Source organism: Leuresthes tenuis, unplaced genomic scaffold, assembly GCF_036924035.1.
Source record: "Leuresthes tenuis unplaced genomic scaffold, fLeuTen1.0.hap1 SCAF_3, whole genome shotgun sequence".
NCBI classification, from domain to species: domain Eukaryota; kingdom Metazoa; phylum Chordata; class Actinopteri; order Atheriniformes; family Atherinopsidae; genus Leuresthes; species Leuresthes tenuis.
Genome location: NW_027325357.1, coordinates 13,396,227 through 13,424,040, shown reverse-complemented (window position 1 = coordinate 13,424,040; position 27,814 = coordinate 13,396,227). Strand labels below are relative to the sequence as shown.

Here is a 27,814-nt window from a genome sequence, read left to right as displayed (position 1 = left end):
AATTATGACATGTCTGATAACTCAGTAACTGAGTATCAGAGATAAATAAAACAGGGCATTATACAAGTGGCAGCTTAACTATAACTATAACTACTGATAGTAGCTTTACTTATTTTATAGAGTATCACTAAGAAGAATATCCTTGGGAGTAATGTTGTTTTATTTCATTCAAAAGGAAAAAAGGCCAAGGACATTTCTAACTTTTGCTTATTAATGTGTGAGCTGCCCATGTGTGGTTATGCATGTTAAAATCTATTCTACTTTTGTTTGCTAACTTTGCTGTCTGAAGCCTTTGTGCTCTGCACATAGTCCAAAGATCCATTTAATATATTTTTAAAAGCATGCAGACTGTCCCGCTGCTCTAATAAAACATAACATTTTAATAAAAGTTTAATAAAATACTGATTTTATAACCACAGCATCATCTGACAAAATCCCCATTCAAGTAACTCAAAGACAATGTCTGTGCAGTGAGTTCAGCTAAGCTCAGACACGCAATGATCTTCAACAAAGAAGGTAAGAAGTTGCAGAATGTCTTTACTGTTTTCGCTAACAGTCCACAGTCTCACGGTGTTGGATCTCATCATAACAGATATAAAAAAATACACAAAAGTGCCAGAATTACCAGCATAAATCATTTCAGTGGCACAGCATAGGTAAATAATTACAAAGTCTGTGCTTTCAAGGAAAACAAATTCTTTACAAAATCTCATAAAAAGGCAGATACAATATGTCCGGAGCTGCTCCAGCACGCCACCACTAGAACGGAGCCCTTCTAGAATATACGGTAATAAACTCTTCAGTGGTTAATATGTAATATCGAAGATAAGAGAAAACAGATCAGTCTCACTATGAGTAAAATATTCTCTAAAAATGTTAGCTCAGCCGTTACAAAGATCAATATGTTGTTCATTAATGGATTTTCAACCTAATGCTCTGAGGCCTTTTTCCAGGAAGTAAATGGCAATATTCCAAAAGAGTGGTCTTCCTGAATAATTAAAGACAAATTAAAAATCTAATTAAAAGACAAAGTCAGTGCCATGGTGGAGATGAAGAAGCACTATAAAAAAGGGATTGTTTTTAAGGCAACCAGGAAACCCAAAACTGATGTAATAATGGCTTATTATAAATATTAAGGCATTAATCGGAGAATCGATAAACAATTGGAATGACTGAGCTGGCAGGAAGTGGGACAAAATTCTGAGATGATCTAACACAATGTGATATTCTCTTTTTTTCCTTTTCTGCCTTGATGTCTAAGAAATAAAACAGTCCAAACAGTAAAGCATTTTTCTTATTCAACCTTTGTTCTCTACCACATTATATTTGAAATATAAAATTCATACAAAAGGTCATTCAGTGTGACCCTAAACATACTCCCAAAGCAACCGAGAAGCTTTTCATGGCAAAGAGGGGGCATATCTGCAGCAAGCTAAGTCCCGATCTGATTGTGCTGCAGTCCACTTGTAAGCAAGTTAGTAAGTACATTTTATTTTTAAAGAACTTTTCACAGATAAAAATCACAAAGTGCTTCACAGATGAAACAGAATAAAGTCAAATAAAACACAATACACTGTGAAACACCAATTTAATTAATCAAAAGGTTTTCTGTATAAAAATGTCTTCAGCAGCTTTTTAAAAGTCAATGGAGTCAGTACAGCGTAAGGAAAGCGGGAGAGAGTTCCACAGTCTTGGTGCCACTGCCTGAAACGCCCAATCCCCACGGGTTTTGAACTGAGTACGCGGGGCAACCAACAACATCTGACCTGTCGACCTCAGAGCACGAGAAGAAACTGCAGACCAGGCTGATGCTTGTGAATTCAAAACCAGTAAAAGCTGGAAGTGGCTACAGTGTCTGTTGGCCAAATACACAAACAACATGATAATTAAACATGACTGATTTCATATGATTACTTTTGAATTTTCATACATTGGGATTATTACAGCCCCTACATTGAGTACATTATCAACTGAAGAACAGCATCAGAGGATAAAAAGATTTGTAGAAATATTTTAAGTCAGAGTTGAACTATTGTTGAACTACATTACAGGATAAAAAACACATGTGTCATATTTTCTAGCTTCACTGCAGTTTTCCTGTGTCACATAACAGCTGAAAACTGGAAATGGATTAATGTCTGTGTGCACAGCGTTCAGAGTGCACTCGGTATCTGTGTTTCATCTGTGTGGCTTTATTGCATTACTGTGATGAATGATGACCTGCAAGTCAGCCTGTTCTCTCATTTAGAGCCACATGCTACCTGTTTTGTGTGGTGTGTGTTGTTTCGTGTGTGTTTTAGACTATCCACTGACAGGATATCTCACAAAGACTAATTCCGGGAACATTTAAAAAATCAGAGTTAATTGATTTCTTTAAGTTTCACTGAAGCCAGGCACTTGCAGACACTGAGTGAAATGTGTTGAGAGTACATTAGTTTCACGGCTGTCTCAGTATTTAAGTGTGATGTACATTTTGTCCTTGAGAAGTCAAAGTGACAATAATCTTTTTTTTAATCTCATCCCAATTAATTTGACAGCTTGTTTTTACTTCATCCAGCAGCTTTTTTCCTTGCAGTTTCTCTCGTTCCCTTCCCTGAAGCTTCTTCAACTTTTACACATTCAGTCTTTCATTCTTTTTAGACATCAAGGAGCTTTTGTATAGATAATATAATTCAAGTTTTCATGATTAAATCATAAAGCTGGAATCATTTTTATTGTCAATGAGTGCAATTCTTGGGGGTGACTTTCAGATGTGTACTAACACATATTTACTGAGTATTTCTGGGTCTTGGACATCAATAACCTGGTCCTTCAATGTCCATTTTGACCAGGTTAACATTTGATAAGAAGTTAAAATCATGACCTGCACAGTCAATTAGCCACTATTGGTTCCTTTCAAACTGAATGCAGTGGTATTTTATATCCAGTTCACTAATTGTCTGGGTGACAAAGCAAAACAATTACAAGCAAATATGAGGCACAATTGCTTCTTCAGGCAGAAGGAAACCAGCCTCCTCATTACTGCAAATTGTTGGCTTTGTAAGCAAAGAGATAATAGCCTACAGTCTGATTAAGACCGTGTTCATGTCCTCTGCTGTACACCAGTACAGTACCTGAGTGACTTTGTGATTAATTTTGTGAGTAAATCACACAGGAGATTAAGATTATAGATGACAGATTAAGGCTGTCACCTGCTGTTATTCCCATTATTGCTAAATAAATGTTATTCTAGATTAAGTGTTTAATTATGTTGTTAGAAAGATTCAAGATGAAAAAAATACCCTTTAAAGTCCAAGATAGCATTGATAAAAATTCTTTGTTTTATTTTACCAGTAGACCGAAACATAATAGATGGAAAAACGCAACTTTTCAAACAGGAATAGAAGTGTTTTCACTTTATGACTTCTATTTATCATCTGTAGTACTTATTATCATATTATTAGCCCATGAGGTTTGTGTTACAACCTGTTTTCACTTAATACTATATGATTAACTTGCCAGGTTATGCCACATGCAATTACTAAGCATCTTGTGCTTTTTGCATTTTATTGTATGCATGTACTGTGAAGGAGGGGACCCTACAGCCTGCTGTCAATAAACAATATAGCTATGTTGTGTACGTGTATGTAACTGCATACATTCCTGATTTTTGGTGTTATTTCATGTTAAAACAAGATGAGACCCTTTTGATGTATCATTTAATGTCGTAAGAAGATACATTAAAAGCCTATCATACATATGGATGGCATGCAAGCTATCTATATCCATTGTCATGAGTTAACGTTGACAGGTAAACGGTTCATAAAAGCAGGAAATGATTTAGGTCTTGATTAGCTTTCTAAAATCAAGTCACTCTCATAGGAAGTCCTGGCCAGATATCTTTTATATCATCAACTGAAAGCCCAGAAACACTAATTTGATGGTATATTTTGAAAGTGCTTGGCCATTTGTATGGAGGACATCCTGTTTTTTACTGTGTAATAATCCTGTTTAGTTTAGTTTAGCATGCGAAATACAGCTGGTACTGATAGATATGTCAATAGTTTAGTAAATAAAAGTAAACAAATCTAAGTTTGTATTATGATAGATAAAGAATGCATTGTAAAACCAAAAAAGTCATCCAGTAGTTACTGTGATTTGTCAATAAAAACCAAAAGTGAATTTGGTTCGGTTGTGTAGAAAAAAAGAATTAATGTCAGCAGAACTCATCTCTGGTTACCATGGAATCCCGCATAAATTGTTCAGGCAAGCAGCACAGTGGCTACAGAGATGTTTCAATCTGGACCAAAGCGATGGATAAAATGGTGCACATCCCTTCAGTCAAGCTAAAATGGCTAAAATGAATCATGAACTGCTATTACTAATTAATTTACTGTGAACTGACATATCAAGAAATAGACTGACAATATCAGCAGTGAAGTTGATAAAAAAAACATGCAAATGTGATTGATAGCACATATTTATAACAAGTTAGCACATTCAAGGAAGGTTGATAGGGTTTTCAAATCCATAGCAATGATTAAACTATAATGTCACTGGCTGCTTTTCGGAGCTCAGTTTCTACATGACAGTTTTCATAGGAGATGTCACATATGTTCCTTTTTACTCGAATCTAATTCATGTATCTATAGTCCTTTTCATTAACATTATAACCTCAATTTAACAATGAAAAAAATTTAATTGAGATCAAAGATCGCCTTTTTTAAATACATCCACACATAGAGACATTTGACAAATACATATAGATCAAACATGACTTAAATATAAAATGAGAATGCACAAATAAGTAATTAAATCACATGATATATATCTTTAGTCAGAATATGCCAAAGTAAAAACAGTCCACTTAAACATGCACATTTTAAAGTATCTGCCTCTAAGTCACATAAAATTGCTTCGAATTTATTCAACAAGATCAGCTTCTCCAATTTCAAGTGATTATGAAGCTGATTAAAAGCAAAGGGAGCAGCATATTTAAAAGCCCAGTTTCCCATGTCAGCATCGCTAAAAATGATTCTCGGTATGAAGTCAACAACTTTTTTGAGAAATGTAGGAATGTAGATAAGGAGGAAGCACACTAACACTGTCTTGTAAATTATAACATACCAATAATCAAGTCTATTTATAGACAATACTGACCAAGCAACATGAGCAAGCACTAGAGAGTAGGAGATGTATCTAGTACATGTAAGCATGATGAGGAAGTGTGACTGTAAACAACATCACCATAATCTAGCACAGAATCATCTATTGCAATTCCAAGATACTTATAATGAGATACAGACTCAGTAACAGTCCTGGAAAGCAGTAACAGATGGAAGATTTTGTGACCTAGATTCCACCATTTGAGAACATAAGTTTTGTTGGTTTTCAAGGCATGCTTTAAAATCCCCAAATTGTGTTGAACTATATTGAATACAAGCTGCAGCTAATCAGTTGCGTTATCAAGTGTAAGCACAGGGCAATATATCATGGGATCGTCAGCACAAATGTGAATCATGGCGTTAAAGAACATTTTGATCAAGACTATTTATTTAGAAAATTAAGAGAGGAGGCATCAAAACTGACCCCTGAGGAACACAGTCACATCAAGAAGACCTGAGGTTATACCTTCTGCCTGCTGCCTGACAGGTAAAGCCCCACACTGAGCAGTCTTTCCTTCAGTAAAACAGAACATTCTCCACAGTATTGGAGGCTTTAGATAAGTTGTTGTCTAGCAATTCAATAAAATACAAATGGACTACTTTTAGGCTGCTGTAGTTTTTGTTCCTTTTTTTTATATCAGTGAATTGTTTACTGATAAGAGACACAAGAGATTAAAACATCTTAACCAGTACAGCTCATGTGGAAATTGGCCTGAAGCCTCTGAGCAAAGGTAGAACAAAAACAGATTTCCATACGGAATGGATTTCATACGAGGCTAAAGAGAGAATAAAAATATATGTTAGTGGTGAAGCAATTAAATCAGCTACCAACTTAAACAAAACAAAACAAAACAAAAAAACATGGATCTGAATTGCCCAGACCTGCTGCTTTTGAAATCTAAAAAAATAATACCAAGGTCATGGTAGCCTGAGTCAGAACCCAATTTCCTAACTAGGACAAAAAAAGGACAAAGATGAAATGATCAAGAGAACAGTGAGTCTGAGATTTATCCTTGTAAGAAGTAAGATACAAGCCCTCTACGCTGTGATAGAACTAGTACTCTTCTCTTAAGTTAAAAAAGAGTTACTTTTAAAGGATGAGCTTTCCACTCCTATTAAGTATAATATTCATTGACAGAGGACACATTCAGAGTTTTAGGACTGGCCTTTCAATCTAATTATTCCCTATGACTCACTCAGTCGCTCGGGTCTCCTTGTGAAGGATGACCAGGGGCTTGTAATACCTGGAAATCTAACAAGCGTCGTACCTGTCATCATTTTATTCCCAGGAACTGTGCTGGGAGAAACAATATATTCCCAATGTATCTGGGAGATGCATGACTTGTACAAGGGCTGAAATGTGTGGTGCACACATCTCTACGTACAAAACTGTTGTGTTGCCTCAGATCTTTTCAGTAAGATGACCAGGCCTGAGTCGACAACCAGACACTGATTCATCTCACAGCAGGTCAGTTTAAGGTGATTACTACCCCCTGTGTGTTGAGACAGAGAGTCTGTCCACAGCAAAATGGACACCACATAAATCGTTACAGACAATCCTGCAGTGGCTCGGGCAGGAATGAGACTTTGTCGAGAAGTCTGTCTAGATAGTGTCTGTTCTTTTCTGTCTTGTTTCTCTTGATTGCACCTGCAAATTCTCTTTTGAATGCACAAGCATCCATGTAGAAACAGGCACAGCCTAGTCACAAGACTTTTTCAAGCTTCAGTGAGATTTTAAAGAAGTCAGCCACGAAATGGTGTCAGTAAAGGAGCACTTAAGTTTGTCTCTTGGTAGCATGTTCAGCTTCACATCAGCTGCTGGCATTGTGTGGGTAATTTCCTTGTAACTTAAAAAAACAGAATGTTAGTGTCAGTTTAAGTAAAATATTAAATACGATTTCTCATCATAATGATAAGTTTAACATGACTCTCTCGGGGAACACTTAGACATTTCAGGAAGAGTACCGTGATGCTTCTTACTGCATGAAGAGACGATCAAATACAGTGTGAAAATATGTTTGTTTGTGGATTACAGTGAATAATCAGGGCATTTTTTTGTAACTACCAAACATTTTTATTCAGTCTAAATTACTGCTTTTGTAGCTTAGGTTTTAATGGGAGCAACCTAAAAATGAATATAAAAATAAACAAAAACTGAAAGTGTCCAGATATCTAGACTGAAGCCTAGATGCCATTGGGTGAAAGGCGGGGTACAACCTGGATGGTTCGCCAGTCCATCACAGATACAAATGAGACAAATAACCATGCACACTCACTCCTAGAGTCAATTTAGAGTCCCTAATTAACCTAGCATGCATGTTTTTGGATGGTGGGAAGAAGCATCCAGAGAACTCATGCATGCAAGGGAGAAAAGCCCCAGCTAGGATTCTCTTCTCTTTGTGAAACCTTTTTGCTGTGAGGCTACAGTGCTAATCACAACACCACCGTGAAGCCTGTTCTCTAACTATCTGACCACATTTTCTAATAAGCCACCAGAGGGCCCTGTCAAAAGGACCTGAACCAGGTGTTTTGAGTTACTTAGAAAACCTCCTTTGTGAACATGTCAAAATTTCCTTAATCCTGTTCTATCCTTCCATCCATTCCCACCATCTTCTACCCCTCGCATATATATTAACACTTACAAATGAATACAGTTTGCACCAACAAACATCCCCCACACACTAGTGCAGTGCCACAATGTCCCTGTTTGCAGTGCCATCATCACTTCACTATATTGTTCTGCTTTGTTGAGAACTTGCATGGTGTGATGTTTGGTTTTGTGTGTGTGTGCGTGCAATGTGTTTGTTCACCGCCCACTCTGCTTATTTGTCGTGACAATGCCTGGAGCACGGAGCTTAAATTTAGAGAGATGTAGAGCAGACAGAAAATGCTGATCCACCTTTGGCACTTAGCCTAAAATAAGAGGAGTCTCAAACAAAAACCGTAAGGGCTATCTCGGCCAGATGAATCACAAGGTGATACAATGGAGATGTACTGCAGAGTAAAGGACAAGTGACTTCACGGTAATTGATGGTTGACAGAACCCGAACCAGCTGAACAGGTATTTGTGTGTAAATAAAACCCACTGCACTGAAGAACTTTTCAGTTTCCCACTCAGACTGTGAAACGCTACAGATACAGTATATTCAGCTAATATATGTATTACATATTGGCCATGTGAATTTTACAGCTCCCTTCAGCTTTTAAAAAAGTTTGTAATATGTTTCAGCTATTCTTGTTTGTTTTATGGCCTAAAATGTTATTGTTCATGTTCAGTCTGCTCACATCAGCTCTGTCAGAGTGTGACATAATTCTGATAAACTCCCTTACTGCTCCACCGTCTGGTACGGATCGACACACAATTAGCAACAAGCCTCTGAATATTGAAGTATTATTGAGCAGCAGATATTTCCCTCAGGAAGCATGAGACAAACACAATTATAAAACACTGATTAATACAAACACACGTTCGTCCAGCATATGGCTTGAAACCACCGTTAATTTTCTTTTTGACCTGCTGAGGGTGTAACTACTTGCAAACAGAAAGGATTTTAAATATTGTCTCTCCCACAAGAATCAGACTGACCTGCTGGACAGCAGAACTAGCAATCAATTGCTCTCTTCATTTGAAACATGTACATATATGCACTTCTCCTGAACATAGACATAAGAGCAACCAATCACGGTGCAATATGGTGCAATAGGAAAGTGGCTGGAGAAAGATGTATTCTTTAGGGTGAGATACATCATTGGCAGCTGGAACTGGAAGAGGCATCAATGCCTGATGACATTTGTTCCGCCTTTAGAGGTAGCCAACAGTTTCCTAATTATCTGGCTGGAGAGTCTTTGCTCCAGAGAAGACTGTTTTATCTAGGAAATGTAAAGTCCCACAATTCAGACATACAGCACTCCAGATTTACTTCCAAGACCAGCAAGTGTTTTTATAGAGATATGAATTTTCGCAGAACAAAAAAAAAAAATCAGTTCATTTAATTTTGGCGTGTTCATTTGTTTGTTGTGTCCACTATGATTGCTTGGTCTTTCTTGATTTGATTTGAGCAACATAACAATATGATCAAACAACTCAAAAGTCTGAAAAGTGTCACTGCTTGTTCATTTGTATCAGTAAATCAAAGCTCAGTCAATTTCCTGAGAAAATGTATTAATACATTCCTCTGGCACCAATACAGTGACTCATACTAGAAGAATAATGACAGCTTTGGTAATTTATTGCACCTCTGGAAAGAACACCTCCAATCCTAGACTGTTCCTGGGTATTGGCAGTGAGCCAGAGGTTTAACCAGCCTAATCATTTCCTAAACTGTTTCTCAGTATTGTTTTTCATCATTCTGAAGCCCGTTTAAAAGTAATTGTAAACCTCTTCTAATACTCCAGAAGGTGCACTTTTCTTGGAATGGAGTTTCAAAATGTCTTTCATGAAAGGCTTGTAGTTGCAAAACATTAAAAACTAAAAAAAAAAACTAGGAGGCTTTTTGAATGACTCTGCATAACTTTGTTTAATACAACCGCTGGTGAAAATGATGAAATCGCTACTCTTGGAAGATGCTCTTTGGGGTGTTTTATACTGAATCACAAAAAAGGCACAAAGCTAGTTCATCAGCAGCTGAACATTTTCAAATTCATGATTTTATAAATGTATTATCCTTTTGGCACTTTACCAGTTAAAGAAGAGGAAAAAATGGTGGAATCACCATTTAATTGGCATTTCTAGGGTTGATATATACAAATTGCTTTGCAGTTAACAGCAAGTGCTCGAAGACTTTAAAGAGCTGTTGCTACTGTGCTTTCATGAAAAAAGAAAAGTCTCCATTTGGTGGTTGAACAATAAATCACAGGACTTTCACTCAGTAAATGTGTTTCTATCAATTCTATCCAAGTTGAGGGTTCAGTTCCCATGTGGGACCCATATTGTTATTGAATAATTTGTTTTGAGTTGCTTTAAGTTTAAGCACTTGGAAGTTTAGGAAATCCTAATGGTTTGGGTTGAAATACTGCCTATGACAACGTTAACCATGTTAGAAGGCACACTTCTCCTCTGTGCAACAAGCTTCCTTCATTATTTGGTTACCATGGCAATAATTCTAAGTAAAACTAATGATTCCATATCTTGCAACTGGCTTATGGGATCATTTCCATAGCAGAAAAAAACAAGAAAAATAATCAGTTAAGGGAGTCGACCCCAGGTCATCAAAACAAAAGTCCCACATCTTATGCCAGTCCCATCCCCATGACCACCTAAAGTGAAAGGTTTTGCTTACTAATAAGGCAAACTTTGTCCCCAACATCAAATACAGCTCTAGCTGGTGTGTGCACCAACACTGGAGAAACCTTGTGTGTAATTTTGACCAAATTGTTACAAGAATGAGTTGTCATGTCCTCTGTCTTTATCAATAATTGTCTTCTTTGGCCCTTCTCTGCTGCTCTTCGTGCTTCCAATATAACCAGCCGTTCCCCTTCAAACCAGCTTAGTCTCACTTCTATTACTTTTGTCTCTGAAGCGTTCAGCCTCGTCTCAAACTCACCGGCCTTTGATTCCTCTTGTCTTTTGACAGTATGTCTGACCCGCTCTTGCTGATACCTTTCAATTGGAAATCACTCCTGACTTTCCTCTGCACCTTCTTCACCCTGCCCACACCTCTTTTTTCCACAAATCCTGTCACATTGAACTGTTTACCTCACTTTTGTGCATGTGTTAAACTCATCCACTACACCTATAAGAAGTAACATGTGTTAGCTATTTGCAAAAACTTCCTTTTTTAGTTTCCTCCTGAGATTTACATTACAAACTATGTGGGGGTCCTCTTATCCATCATGTGGATCACTGCTCAAAGCTCAGGTAGTGTCTGTGTTAAGTTAATTTAGCAGATGTCTCCTGGAAGCAATTTGCATAGCTAAGCAGTCTGTCCTCTACGTGCCGGGAAAGCATGTGCTGATGGATTCCTCCTCGATGCTACAGATATCTCATCACCATGATGGGAAGATTATGATTAAGATATGAAAAAAATTACATCAAAGATTTCCACATCAATTTGTAAATGTGCCTCCCTAAAATCAGTTGCTCATTCATTAATTTTTTGTATTTCTCAGAAGTCGTCAGAAGTGTTCAACAATCCTTCCAAAATTAAACAAAGTAGAGTGCAGACCTTGAATTTTTTTCAGAGCTGATCTATGACTTCATTGATTTTTCTTTTAGTTTCACCTACTACTTTCAATGACCTCATCTTCACAATATAACAGCATAGCAGTGTAGCATATATAGTTTTTCCTGCTTGTTTAGGACAGTAACACCTCCAATTTTGCTGAACTTTTTTAAGCAAATAATACAAACTGAGTGAAAGTAAGTTTAGAGGCTAAAACCAGAGTAGATCCAGATGATTCTGTAATCCTTCAACCGTTTCTTTTTGCTGTCACCTTCGAATAGGGATTGTGAGGTGAAGAAAAAGATGACAGGAAGCAGTCAAAAAGTGACGACAGAGAGCCAGAGATGGATGAAAAGAGCTGCGAAAGAGTTATTTCTGAAAAGGTCCTTCACTTTAGTCTGTTGAAGCGGTGAGAGGTGACAGTAGCTTTTATTGGGGTTGATAGAGATTAAACCTAAACTTAGTTAGCGTTTATCACTCTGAGACACTTGAAAATTTGCGGCCCCACACAAATAAACACACTTGTACACACAAACCCGAACATGCAGACACATTAGATTGTAGGTTCTATAAAATACTTGTATTCATAATACCCCAAGTATAATAAGGACTCAAAAAACATGTAAAAATGATTCATCTATGAAACTCAAACTAGAATTTGTTGTGTGAAAAATGTAGTTACAAGCTTATCTGCATCAGTGACAAAGTGTAGAGAATGATTTACAAATGCCACCACATTTGTATTTACAACACTCTACACCACACAGATAGAAAGCTTAACGGTTTATTAATTAATCCCTTTCGGCTCAACTAAATGTACCTGGCAGTGTTTGTGGGTGAGAAGACTGAAGAATCAAATCCTAACTGATCCGGAGACTGTCAGCTTGTCTAACAGTGAGGACAGAGTGGGTGGAGTCATCCATTATCCACAACCACATAACTCACTGTTTTGTACTTTGCTGTATATGCACAAAGATGTAACCAGTTCTGAGCAATTTTTTATAAATTTGGTTTAAAATTAGATTTTTAAAAGCACATGTGCCCATTTTTCATCAGCATAAAAGAGCAGAGGCCTCAAATTTCCACTGAAGTCCTCTGGCTGCTCATGGCTGCCTGAATCAAATTCAATTCACCAACGATTGCCCACAGAGTGGCTTCAAGTTCTGCACCGAGCTGTTTAAACTCAATCATACAGACTGACGATCCTCCTCGATCACGGTGTGCCTGTCTGATATTTAGTTTAGTTTCAGGGTGTCTCAACTCAGATAGTTCTCATTTATGCCTCTACGATGGTAGAATGAGCTACCAAATGGTATCACAGCAGGGGTGTCTGTCTCTACCTTACAGGATTTCTCAAAGATTATTCACCTACAAGAACAATGCTTTTCCTAACACCTTTAACACGTCTGATTCACACTTAGTTTTTACCCTTCTGTGTCTGCTCTAGTCTTGAAATAGATTCAGCAATTTATACTTATTGTATCCCAGGTTTTCTTACTACACTGAAGCTTGAGTCACAAAGTCACAAGGAAAAAGAACTTCTGCTAAATGACTAAATGCAAAATACACTTGATTCACCTGTTTTGTGACTTACTTCCTGTCATGTTGTATTTCACTTGAAAATTGTGTCACATTACTGGATACGAAGATGATTTAATTACTCAAAACCTAGAGGTGCCAAATCAGAAAAAATAAAGCTGTCTTGACAGGCAACCAGTAATTTGCCTTTTTAAACAAAAAAGAAAAGAAACAAAGAAAAGAAAAGAAAAAGCCCAAAACATTAATAACATAATGTGGAGAGATTAGCAAGCTTTAGGTTCCATTATGCTTGTTACAAACCTGCTGCTTCAACATACACACAAGACTGAAGACAAGCTAAAAATGTGTCCCAGATCTACCTGATAGTGTTCCTATGAGCGTTCCTATGACTAATTTACCAACAACTATTTATTTTGACAAGGACACTTGACTCAGACATGATTTTCTATAATGCCTGTTTAAAAAATGGACAGATAGTCCTCTAATGTTCACATGATAATGTCATCCGCAGTACACTTCTTGATTTTGGCAGAGGTAGGTTTCACACCTAATATGTACCAAACTCAAGTGGACTCAGGAAAGGAACATTCACACTTAACTCTATGAGCTCAATGTACTGTAGTCAAATGAGATACAGACTAAACAGTGTGGAGGGAGCCTTACAAGGTTTGGAGGATGGGTTTTGTTACGTTTGGACAGATTTAGGCTGGTTGTTTAAATCTTGTTTCCTGTCTTTAAGCGAAGCTAACCAGCTGCTTACTATAGCTTAGTGATGGAGTAGTATCTATACTCCGGTCTCCTTTTCATATGTACAATTCTTGAAAATATTGTTGTAGCTCAACTATATGATGCTTGAACTTGTTATTAGTATTAAAGTAACCACATTAGGTTGATTTAAGTCACATTTATCTGTTTGATTTTTAGTTTGTTTATGTAAACGAGGAATCTTACTCACACACCAGAGTAAGTCACGGAGTTCCACAGGGTTCTGTGCTTGGACTGATTCTTAGCAAGAGCTTCAGTAGCTGTCAGTTTGCTTACTTTAATTCAATAATTTCTGTTTAATCTTCATAGCTACAGAGATGAGCATCTGATTGCCAGTGTTGGCTCAATGATCCCATTTGCAAAGCAGTAAATCATAATCAACAACAGCATGACATGAATCATCTAAAGGCTTATTGCTGTTGCAATGTCCCCTGTCCTTTGCACTATTTGGCATTATCACAATTGTATAGTCCTCTGTATTACTGCCTTCAATTTGCCTATAGTGTGGTATTTCGTTGGACAGTAGTTTGAAAACAAACATAAAAAGCAAACGTAAAAATAGAAATCTCTTCTTTATGTCAGCTGTTTAAAGTACCTAATTTTCACAAGTTTTTAGACTGCAGACTGCAGTGGAAAAACAAGCAACCACAGTCTGAATGGAGCTAATTTGATTAAACCCTGTAATTAGTTTCAGAGAATAAAACTTCTTGGTACGTTGAGTGTAAAGGTGGCTTAACCAGATAAGTTCACCTCTTTATGTAGAAGTACATGTGCAAATTCTCAGTCATTTAATGGACTTTTCTGTTGTTGTTTTAATGCTGCATAATGGCTTGTCAGTTGTGGTCGACTAGCCGGCTTCCTTGTGATTCAGTGCAGCTCATTAATTGCATCTTGTGAGGCACCCTGTCTTGTTGTTGTGTGGGTGCAAATGTGTGTGTAGAGATAGAAAGGGTTTAAGGTGACAAAGTATCAAATTGAGTGTACTGAATGTCAATTAGGTGTTGTTTGTGTTTCTCTTATGTCCTATCCTCTGAAAATATGCTTTTATAAAATCACAGTGTAGGAAGCTTTCAGCCTTCAATTCTGACCTTGCAGCATGTGATCAAAGACAGTTTTGGGGCACTGGGATTTGACACATGGGGTCAGACAGAATGCATGTGACTCATACTCACCAGTAATGTTTGCAGGTATAGAGGAGATCAGAAAACAAAATACAAATTTAAGGTATAGCTCCAGTATTTTTATCAATGTTTTTTCACAATTTGGTTGTCTACTAAAAGGTTAAGCAAAAAAAAACAACATTGTTTTTCTCATACTGTACATTGTTGGAGCACGTCTTGTCACCTGTCCAAAACACGTTTCAGCTCCTGCCTCTTTAAAGCCCTTTCCTGTGCAGCTTATTGTACTAATTATGTGTCAGCTACTCATTCGTTGTTGTTTTTCTGGTGTAAAAGAGGCCAAAAGTGGCTTAATCTGTTATGTAGATGAAAGAAGAAAAAAATGAACAAGTTGCTTGTTGGCACGTCTTGAGCAGCGTGAAAGGTAGTAACTCCCTTTGTAATGTTTTCATGCACAAAAAAACAATATAAACACTGAAGAACAGGGAGAACCTCCCAAATCATATTAGGTTCTCTCTAATCCGAAAAGCCCTAAAACCATAAAATAAAAAAAACTTGATCATCTTTTTATAACCATATCACTCATTTTCAGCATGAACCTGGGAATAGTCCAAAATCAAACTAGCAAGCCCTGATTGATCCCAAAAGCCTTGCAGGACAATACTTAGTGAGATGATAAATGATAATCTCCAGTACCTGCACATACAAGCCATAGTGTGTGATGAATAATACCTTGAAATGAATTCAAAAAGTAATCGGCAGCTAGTGCTGTGAAGACAGAAATGTAGTGTAAGAAAAAATTATCAAATCTAGCTGTTAGAATGGTCCTGTAGACTGAAAAGCTGTGACTTTTTTTAAATAGTGGTACTTGTTGTAACAAACGTTATATTATCACTGCTAGAATTTTGTAAAACTGAGTTATCAATTATTGTAATAGTGTAGGAAAAATATCCTGCATACCGCATAAACTGAAAGGCTGTGAAAATAAAGCAAAATATTTTTCATTATTCTACTAATCCATTTATCTCTATTATTTTATCCTTCATATGTGAGCCTTTTCCCTGGGAAACAAAATAAATCGTGCACTTACAGAAGGCACTATCAGTCCCTCCGAGTCGCAGTCGTGCTACTGCAGCCTTACGTTACAGAGCTGCTGTTTTCCCTACATTTGCCCTACTACATACTCTAAGTCCACATGAATGAATATGAGTTTTTATTCATTTGGACATTCAGAACCACTTGTGCACAAATAATAACTGACTCAAGGGAAAAAGCCACACACAGCTGCAAGATTTCACGTGCACATTATTTTTCTCCCTGGATTCGTGGAAACTCTTACCTCTCTGGTTTTCCTGCTCCATTTGTGCATCTGTATCTGTATGTCCAGTTGACCCTATCTTTCTCTCCCCCCCTGATCTTTCATCCTCTCATCCTTCTGTTGATGTCTCACACTGTGTGTCAGTTTGTGTGTCTTCAGATCAGTCAGCCATGACATGAATAAATGCGGCGGCCCGGGGGAAGTCATGTGCTATGGTGTTCCCTAAAATGATGGAGGCACGTGTCACACGTATTTCCGGTTACCATTCAGAGCCAAGTAAACCTCCAGCACTCACATGCACATAGACTTTATCGTCATTCATTTATATTCCTTAAGTCCGTCTGATCTTTTTTTGTCAGACTTTGATACCTTCACTCTTCATCTGTCTCCTTGTAGCCTATTTGTATCTATCTGCGCAGTGGCTACATCCCACTGTGCCATTTCTCAGCTTTATTTTTCCCCTCTTAAAATGCCTCAATCTTCCACTCCAATCCTGTGTTTCACTTTGGGAAATAAAAGCATGCCCCTGCAGTTAGTTTGTCCTCCATTCACTTCCAATCATCCTCTATTCTCTTTGTAGTGACACCTCAAAACATCACAGGCAGAAGGTGAAGCACTATCATACCCTCCTCAATTTCCTACTTTTTCTTAAATCCTGGCCTCAGCACAGTTATGATCCCCTCAGCCTATGCTCTGCTTAGATGTGTCTCTTTTCTCTATTCAAAGCTGAAATGTAATTAGTCTTCTTGCATATTTGATGCCATGAGACAACACATGTATGCTAAATAACCACAATTGTTCACTCCTACTTCGATGCCAGGGGCTTCAACAAATGAATAGTGTTTTTCTCGATATGGCATCTTTTTTCCTCCGGGTTGATTGGTTTTTTTTAATGAAAAATCATCAGATAATACCACAGCAGATAATTTAATCTATTTTGTGCTAAAGCAAAATGATCACGTTTTTTTTTACAGATACAAATAAGAAATTAACAATACAGTTTTGGCAAAGAAAAAACCTTGAACTTTTAACACTGGAATCACTCTAAAACAGGAAAAAGAGAAATAAGACTCAAGACTCTGATGGTGCAATTGATTCACACAAGGGACTTATTTTGTGTGTATTTTGTCCACAAAAACAACGAAGGTGCAGATTTAACATGCATATTGTATTCGTTTACTTGTATTTTAGAAACGAATAAAAACTGTTTTTGCTGATAACTCAAAAAATCCAACACATTTTTAATCGTTAACCCTTGTCACCAATAAATGTGATAGACTAATTGACTAATTTCCACTATATCAGTTTTAAAGATTCTCTATACATGTGCCAGTAGTGCCAATTACAATGATTAAAAAAACAATTTCAGGACAATCAGTCATACGTATGTAAGAAAATTGCAATATGTACATCTTTGCAGAGGGAGATAGATTCCACTGATGAATAATATAACTTTCTTTTAGCACATTGAGGTATTTCTCACCAATGTTGTGTTAAATTCAATCCATTGTGTTCGGTTTCAGTAATCCTTTTTTTTTTTTAATCATGACAATAGCTTTCAATGTAAACAGTTATTGCTGCTGGCAGGAAGGATCTCGTGTATCTTTCTTTATTGCAGTGGAGCTGAAGAAGCCTTAAACTAATCACACTAAATGCAAGCCATGTTTTCCAAACCTTGTTTCTAATAACTACTCTTTACCAAGCAGTTTGTAATGTGTGAAACACAAAGTGAAGATGACAATTCCACATAGTTACTTAAACACTAAAGATCAGAACACACGCTCGTAGTTGCCAGTTTGGTGTCTTGTGATTGTGTGCTTCTTTGACCTCCAGAATGGGAGGTGAATAAATGTTCTGATACTATGTTACTCTATGGAGGTATTTGCCTGTGCAGTAGTCCAAAACATTTGCTAAAACAAATCAACATATTGAATATACTTGACCATTTCATGTTTTGCCATTCGACTGTAAGACCTTAATGATTAATATGATTAAGGACTTCATCTGAAAAATATCATATTTTTAACCTTTGTAGTATGTCTATATTTTTCAGATGCTGGAAGACAAGAAGTCAACACACTGGTTGATAACCCCAACATGAAGCTGCAAACTACCAATTACAGTCTCAAAATCACAAAAAAATCAAACAGGCAGAGTTTCATAGCATAAATCCTGGCAACAAAGCATTTGCCAACATATTGTTTGCTATTTGCTAATGCATTCAGGTTTAAGTGTCATATTATGTGTGTACATCTTTTCCTTGAAGTGAAAGGTGCACACATTTGCCATTTATATAAAAAAATCAACACAAAAAAAATGAACCCCATTCACTCTATCACATGCACACAACCGTATGGTTAGACCTACAGTCATTTTGTTCCAAATCTACCTATCCTAGAGGTACCTATCCAAAATAAAGATTTCCATAAGAACACAATACATATGAAGCTGTGCAGTTTATGAGAAATAATAGCCTAAAGTTTATTTCCAACTCTAGACTGCCTAAAGATTTCCATAGACCAGCAGTGGGTGATACTTCAAAGTCACAGGAGTTGTAAAGTATGAAAGCAGATGAAGGAGATGCTATCATAAGTATGCATGCCCTTCTTTTGAAATTTACTGAAGTAAAATATGAATCTGCTTTCTGGCTGCACGTTGATCTGCCCCTGAGGAACGTTTTATTCACGTCTTGAGCATGACAAACTGCTGCTGTTGCACCCCAGAGGGGGTTAAACCGAACCTCCACAGCATCTTCACCACCTGTGAGGAAGAAGCTGGAAGCAGATGATGGGGCCAATAAACCCTCCTCACCACTGCGGTAAGAGCTGAGGGTTCTGCCAGATGGAGACTGAAGTTTTAAGGATTCCTGTGGTGTTAGAGAGAGTTAGCTGCTAATTCACTGGAGCCTCTTCTCTGCCCTTTAGTCCCGTCACATTACACTCAAAGACAAACTAATGCATGCTCAACACAGTATATTCTGCAGCTCCCCACTGGCAGCAGCAAAACCTAAATGTGGGTGTTTGAGATGAGCTCAGGGGGGAGGATATTTTCTGGTCACGACTCAAAAGACAGCGTATTCTGCGCATGCAACACACATGCACTCACGCATGCACACACACACAAACACACATTTATATACTTGTTGGTGTATTCCTCCCATAATTCTTTAAGCTACCAAAGAAAAATGCTTGCTTGGGTGAGCCATGTGACTTCCCCCTGAGGTGTGTGGAATACAAGCACGTGAATGGTGGATCTGCAGAAGGCAGCTCTCAGCATGACAGCACACACAGTCAGTCGCTGCAGTCCCGCCCACACAAGCTCACACCTACACTGTACATACATATGGAAACACACACGTATCTATGGAAAACAGAAAATAGCCCTCACTATCAGTTTTCCATTTAAGGAGAAATCTTTGACTCGTCTCTTTTTATTTTTTTCCTAATCTCTTCGGTGTAGATGTAATTGCTCCTTTAGAGGATAGTTTAGTTTGAGTGCCATCTGCTCCTAGCCGCTTCACACGGCGGCTCAATTATTAAACCCTGATTTATAAGACCTCGAGTGTGCACACAGGATATAACTGTGAGCTATATTGTACTTGTTATTCGTGACATTACTGTGCAACCTAATCCTATGTGATGGAATTTAGAAAACAACACAAGACATATTTGATGTTGATGCCACAGGACATTATCCTAATTGAAAAAAAATGAGAAAACATGACTGGAAAGTCTTTCTCTATGAATGGGTTTGAGTTATAGCTACAATACTAATGTGTATCCTAACTTGTGCCTCAGGGTTTTAATATAAACATAGTAAATATGTGCGTTTATGTGAATGAGTATGCTGTTTATTAATATGGTGAGTGATCTCCTGCTTGGCTTTTGCATTGTGTAGCTTTTCCACATTGACAGCTTGACACCTACACCTACTACAGAGTGTCATGTCATCAGAGCAAACCACTATGGGTGATTTGTGGAGATACAGGGGCAGAGAGAGTGAATGAGAAAGGATGATCATGTGTGTTTGTTTGCTCTTGTACAGAACTAACATTTAGTGTACATTCAAAGTTAACTGCTTGCACACTGACGCATATATTTCAGCAATGATATGGAACGAAAATAATACCTTTTAGTAGATAAAGTAAATTGCAAGTCGCTCTTTGAACCACCTTAAGGAAATTTTATAATTGCATCTTAACATAGTTTTGGCAGTTTTGATATAGACTTGGTCTTGTTAGGTCCTGGTGTGTTAATTAACAGTACTGTTTTATATGGTACTATTTGTGTGTTAAATGTATACGACTATTTACCAGATTAATGACAGTGCTGAGTTTTACTCAGAACACTTAAGTTTTTCACAGTTGTGGCTTTTGGTCATGGTGTGTGAATGAGTGACAGAAGTGCTACATAAATCCATTTACCATTTACCACTGATGGCTTTTCCTTACACAAAGAACACTTTTACTGATTTGACAGGCCAGTTAACTCTACTAAAATCTGCTTTGTGATCACAGTAATAGTTGATTCTTACATTTATTCTAACACTTCTCTCACAACTTGGCTCTGATTGGTAATTCAAAAGTCATCCCATATGTTCAACATTTTTGTCAGACTTAGGCTAGGTTCAGGCTATACAACAAATACCATTTCAAAAACGCTGGGACATGGTGTAAAATGTAAATAAAAAGAGAATTCAGTGATTTGCAAATCTCATAAACCCATATTTATGGAAAACATTTAGCTCATCTTGACTATGATGGCAGCAGCATGTCTCAAAAGGTCGGTACAGATTATTCAGACATTATACATTCACATTATTATGAACTACACCTTAGCTAAGCATGTCAGAATTGTTTAAATACATATGTGTGTGCATTTATGTGTTCATTGCACTGCGTTTCTCGTCAAAGTGCACCACTGCATATGATCAGCTCAGCCATCTAAGACCTGGGTGGCTCTGAAGCTGGCAAAGAATCTGAGTCAGTCCTCTGTGCATTCTACTGACCCCACTGTAAAGATTTCCAGTTATGCTGTGACAAGTGTTGAGAGAGAAACAAGTTTCAACCACAGACACTAAATCTGGCTGAACAAACGGGTGGATGGGTGCGGGAAGCAGATTCTGTTTATCAGTAGACAGCATGTGCAGGATCTGCAGTTTCCTTTTTGTTGTAGGGTTTTTAACCTCTTCTCTGTCAGCAGGATGTACAGTCAGCCACAGAAAATGATGACAAAACACTGCACAACCAAGGTCACAATCATCTTATTATCTAAGCCACTTCATCTTTCACAAAACACTTTATGTGATTAATATTATGGTGCACTGGCCCCTATAGAAGCTCACCTTTCAAACACAAGAGAAGCTTATAATTCAATGCTGTCAGCGGCCGTTGGATGAAATGACAGAACACGTAAATCTGCTGTCATTCTGTAATCATTTGGGATTTACTGAGCTTTGATTTTGATGAAGTGATTCATTTTGCAGGCTTAGCCAAAATAAAACATTCAGATATTGTTAGCTGCATAATTAAGAATTTTAAGAAAATAATGATTTTATAGAGGATGGCACACTAAACAGCTGGTAAACTAAAACTGTAGAGAATAGAGAATTGTACATACTAAAAATCGATCATCTCTATTGTCCACAATGTCTCTTTTGAATCTAGCAAAAAATGTAATTTTGTTCTATGTATTATACAACAAAGTTTAAAGAGGTGAACATTACTTGAAAATACTTTTCCCGTCAGACATATTGAGCCATCATTGAAAAAATAAGAATGTTTTCAACAACTTTGTTCCCTCATGCCACCCTGGATCCATTTACTGTGGGATACAAACACTGCAAAATAATTATCTTTGCTAAATGTGGCAAACATTGGATGCAGCTACTTTGTTAAGATGCACAGCAGACAATGTATTACTAGAGAGTAGATGAATATGAATATACCAGACATAATACACCTCTTCCTCTGTTTCCCACTTATTTAGCCAACTAATGTGTGGGCAACATCAAGAATCAGTGGTGAACTGAGCAGCCAGCGACTCAGACTGGCTTTAGGCCTATGTGATCCTCTGATGGATTGGAGCCTCTCATTATATGGATTTAACAGAGACAGTGAAAGTCACCAGGGGAAAAAAGCCCAGAACCTTGTGAGATAGAAAGTCCTGTTAGACACCAGAAGTATCTAATGGTTATGACTGCAACACAAAAACTGTGAAGCTTGTCGCCCCCCCCCTTTTTTTTTTCTTATTGAGTCTGTACTGTTCAAACCAGCTTTCTCTGCCATTTCCTCTGCTGTGCAATCTTTTCTCTCCATTTCCCCCTTTAGCTCCTTGCTCTCACTATCTGTCAGATATCCCTTATTCCCTGCTGACTCCAAAACTAACAGAGCTTCACATCGACCCGACCATAATGGAAGACAAACAAAGGCAGGCTGAACCTGCTCTTCTCACTGTTTGAAAACAAAAGGCATAGACCTGGTAGATATAACTTAGATCTAAATTCTGCAAGAGGGGATACATCAGAAATATTGTGGGAAGCATTCAGACTTGTGTCTTATCACAAAGCGGACTTAAATGTCATAAGTATACAGTATCAAATGCTTTGAGTGCATACAGGGATGGCTCAAGGGAAAAAGCCTCTCCCAGCCAGCTTATTGCACTGCACTACTCCTGAGCTGATCAAATTATGTGTTGTTTCATTACAATTAGAGTACACTTAATGGAATACAGCAAGCTTCTAGACCCACTGGATTTTATATGAGATCCAGATTATGAACAGATGTGATCTGAAGTAACATGTTCATGTTATTCATCAGACTTTATGTAAGGTGTTTGTACTGAAAATGTTCTTTTGGTACTAAAACAAATTCGAGAGACAACTGTTTCATATGACTGAATGGGTTAAACACTAATTAGACCTGAATTTACAATGTCTTGATCTGAATTACTGTGAGTTTAACTGATACCAAACCTAAACAACATTAACTGTATGACTAAGGAAAAAAAAGAAGCCCGGAAGATTCCTATCATGATCATCATGGCTTCAAAATTTACCAAAAGGGTTTTATAGATTTTCAAATTTTGAAAAAGCTTTTTCAGTTGGAACAAGAGAGTCTCTCACTCCAACAGCTACATAGTGGTCTTTTTGAAGATTGCTTTTCAATACATCCCACTCTATCACCTGGAAGTGAGTCTCACTCTAGTATTAATATAGAATATATTGGATTTTTACAAGTGGTTTTTCAATAAAATACCCAAAAGCTTTAAAACTACAACTCGTTCTGGGTGAAAAAAAATACTGTGTGCCTAGTTCTGTCATTTAAAATCACAACATGCCTTTGTTTTTAATCATATGAAGTTATCACAAAATATTGCACTACTATATGATATTCAAATGCACTGACTTATAGGGAAGTAAGAGGGGGTGGATGGTGGGGTTACACTGTGGACTGTCACACAGAGTTCGAGCCATATCCAACTTTCACTTTTAAGTTTCCTTGAGTCATGATTGGTTAGGGCTTTGGCATAAAAGATTACATGGTAATGGTTATATTATAGAGATCGGAAAGATATGGTTTGAATCAGAATCATGTCATGCAAGCACTGCCCTAAACAAAACAAAAATCAGTGGAAAATATTACCATCTCACAATTTCTGTGCCACCCTGCCTCTCACCCAATGGCAGCTGGGATAGGCCCCAGTCTCCCTGCAACCATCAATTGGATTAAGCAGGTATAGCTAATAGATGGATGGATTGACAATTTAGTGTGGATATGTGGACAAACATTAAACCTATAACATATTTTCTTGCGAGACTGGGCTGCAGTGTGACTAATATGCAGTACCTTGCCTGATGACGGGTTCCATATCTCCCCATGAACACTAAACATTTGCCTACCACATTCGAAACCATTTTTCCTTGACTTTGAACGCTTGACTTTATGTCTAATAAAGAAAAATAAACTAGGAGCAATTTAGAATCTATATGTTTTTGTACAAGGTCCACTGATTCTTCCTCTATGAGCGGAAAATCAAAGACCTTGACACTCAGATGTGGTAACTGTGGTAAATACATTTGAAAATTAAATAAATGAAAGGATTTCTCTGCCAATCCTCAGTAAAGCATTTATTTCTGTGGGGCTGACGGGAGAATGAAATGCAATTACAGACTTTTAATAGGTGGCAGCTATATAGAAATGACCTTCAACATTTCAACAATTCAGCACAACATATTTCTTCTCTTCAATCCAAATCAATCTAATTAGAGTGTTTCCATGGTAACTATGACAGTAAAAAGGCACCATTCATATCTTTGTGTTTCCATTTTTGGAAAGCTCAATCACTTTTTCCTTTTTTTTTTTTTTTTGCTGTAGTCCATCTGTTTAAGCAAAGAAGCAGTCCTTTGTGACCTCAATTTAGTCTCGTCAAGGGGCCAAATAGTAATGAGGTCAAATCCTGCCCCCTCAGTTGCATCAAAACTCGACGATTTGGAAGTGTATCTCAAAGATTAATGTTGAGATGAAGAATAGCAACGGTATGTCCTTCTTATGACATCAATGCTACTTTCATTCAACCTGCGAATTAGTCAGAAATGGTCATTAATCACATTATACAGCCACACTACAGCCTCTGGATGGCTGTAAGGAAAATCATCTGTGTCTTACTGTGAATTTGATTAAGTAAAGAAAATAAAAGAATTAGCACAAGACAATGTGCATGTACAGTATGTGCCTCTGTTTCTTGTGTATCGCATGCATCACAATGAAAACTGCATAATTTTAAAGACGAGCGCTGCAGCCTCAAAACAACCTTATTCCACAGCAATAACAAAAACGGTTCTAAGTCTGCACTAGTCATGGTCTTAATCCCCATTAAATGATTTCAATCTGACAAAAGCAGGAATAATTACATACCATGAGTCTTTCTCATTTGCTCATTTGTTGGGCAAATAACTCTAGTTGTCCCCTCGAGTTTGATCTCTGTACTCACGACAAGGAAGACAGTGTCATTAGTTTTACACTGAACACCAAAGCAAGTAGTCCAACATTATCAAAATTGTACAGAATTTAATTGCTCTGACATAATTTGAAGTACAAGTACTAGTCAGAAATTAGTACAATATTTCAGTTTACATAACAGCTCTCTTTCCTCTGCAAGTGATTTTATCACATTACGTGCCAATATGGTTATTTCACACATCACGTTCCCTTCGCTTTGTAGGATGTTACACTGACTTACTCTCATTTCCTAAAACTTTACCCAATCCTAACCCTTAAACTGAAAAATTTATGTTACATCAGACTTGTTTTTGTTGTTATCCCTGAACACACACATATACACTCTTATTGTAAAACCCTAAAAAGAAGAAACATGCCTGAGTCAGTAATGACAGACCAATGCAGTGAAATTACTACAAACTGAAATACTTTGCTCTTAAAAAAAAAGCAGAATGTAACTAAATATGACATATATTGCACATGCACGACAAAAATGTTAAGTAACTTATCTGGGTAATTGCTGTACCACTGCAGCAGACAGCTCCGTTAAGCTTCAGTGCTGGATAATTCTGGCAAAATACTTTGACAAAACACTTCTGGATTAATGCCTAAAGCTCAACAAACTATTTGATATTCAGCTTTAGCAGGAAAACTAACACAACCGGCAACCGAATCAATGTTTTATACCATGCACAATGTATAACTAAAAGCATTAGACTGTGTCTATACATTCTGACAGCTTAAAACTCACGGTTGTGGAGAACCCACAGCATGATGAATGCATACTTGTAAATATATATTTTTATAAATGAGCTGCTTTGACAACATTCAGCACTTGAATGAAATGTGTAATGTAAAAACTTCAATACTTTCTGAGGAAATTTTGATAGAGCAATCCAACATGTGCTCCATATGCTCCACTGACAAATTTACATTGACATCACATCAGTTGTTATTGAGAATAACTTGCTGACATGTACTGATCCATAGCATCCAAAAGTGAACTTTTTCTGGTGTTGTAGAAATGTATAGAATTTATTCCAACAATGTAGGTAATGGTGGGAGCTTGTTAAAGTAGAACATGTTCTAAAAATAGTTGTTTTCATCTTTTTTTTTCCATCTAGTGGATGTCACTGTGACAATCCTGTTCCCTGTATTTTTGAATCACCAGCAGGGTGCGATGCCACAGCAGCAACTCCCTGCTACCTCTTAGGCTTCCTACGGTAATCCCATCATGGAGCTAAAAAGAGAGGATTGCATCTTAAAATGGAGGAAATGTTTAGAAATATATCTGCAGTCTCTATGGTTTGGATTAGATAGCTGAATGACCTGGTTCACTGAAGCCTGTGTGCATTTGAATATCAGAGCTCAAGTTAAATGCATCAATCGAGTTGCATTTCAGCAACAAATATCCAATCAGCCAGCAAAAAAATCTGTCATGTGTGCCACTGATGGGATGTAAGGGCAAAGATTATGCTTTTGAAATATTGTTGTAATATTTTGCCTCTTAAATCATCTATAAATCCATTAGCTGCTCCTGCTTACAATGTTGCAAAAGGAAACTATCAAGACCTTTCCCAGTTGACAGAGGGCAGAAGGTGAGGTGTAATCTGGACCAACTGATAGTTACAGACAAAAAAAAAAACTTTCATACTCACAACTGCAAATAGGGAACCCTTAGAGCCCCCCATTACTCTAACCTGGATGTCACAGAGGCTTTGAAAGCAACATGCAGGTAAAAAGAAAATACAGAGCGCAACAGTTTTATTCTTGAATGTAAAACCAGATTCTCCTGACCTCTGAACACGTAACTGGTTTGTAAATATTTGTCAGATTTGAGATGTCAGATTTCTTTTTTTTTTTTTTGCAATTTTCTAGAACAACAAAGACAAGAAAACCCTTAATTTCCCTGTTTTATACCATTTATACTTGCCCAAATAAATATGAGAAAGTTTCAAACAGCAACATATTCTTTTCATTCATGTGACCTGAGTGCTGGGCATCTGTAGAAATTAATCTCTTTAATAATGAATGAAACTCATCTACAACTGCAGCTCCACATGTGTCCTTTAACAAACCCATGACTCATTTCCATTTTTTTTTCGTGGCTCTTTCCTGCATTAGTTAAAATCGTGCATTGCTTTTCATACTCAAATGTTGAAATGTGAACAAAAGTTATAGTGAGAGACAAACACAGAGGAGATGTCAACTGAGGGAGCTTCAATTTTGGTGTCTGTGCAACTTTACAGAATAAATAAATAAATAAATGCAAAGTATTTCTCTTATAAACTGGATAAATTCCACCCTTCAGCCACAAATTTTCAAAATCAGAGAAGAGTATGACCTGTTGCCATAGCAACAGTGGCCTATTACACTTGAGGCTGTGATTCTGATCAGTCTGGTTTACAGAATGGCCCTCTAAGGTGTCTGTGCTTCAAGCAGGGTAACCAGTTTATCTGTGGAATGTTGCAGAGGAGTACAACACAATCATTTTAATTCCAATATCATTATTGTGTTGTACAAGTATGGCAACAGTTCCCAAATGCCTATTTCTGTGTTTTACAGCGGAGAGTTAATAGTAAAGGTAACTCCATCATATGTCATATAGCTACAGGAAAACTCATTGAGATGCCACAATCAGCCCTGGTTTATGCTGGCTAATAGAGCAGAAATGTTGTCTAATGGTCCAGAGCTGCCAAACGTTTATTACTTGAGTATTCTGCAATTAGAAAGTGATAGGAACTGCCTACGTCTTCCATTTTTTTTTATTA

At 37.3% G+C, this 27,814-nt stretch overlaps 1 protein-coding gene across 1 annotated transcript in view; it reads right to left on the bottom strand.

Annotated features, from left to right (window-relative positions):
• syn2b (synapsin IIb) overlaps positions 1 to 27,814 on the bottom strand; it is a 77,591-nt gene that overhangs the window by 40,384 nt on the left and 9,393 nt on the right. The window lies entirely within an intron of this gene.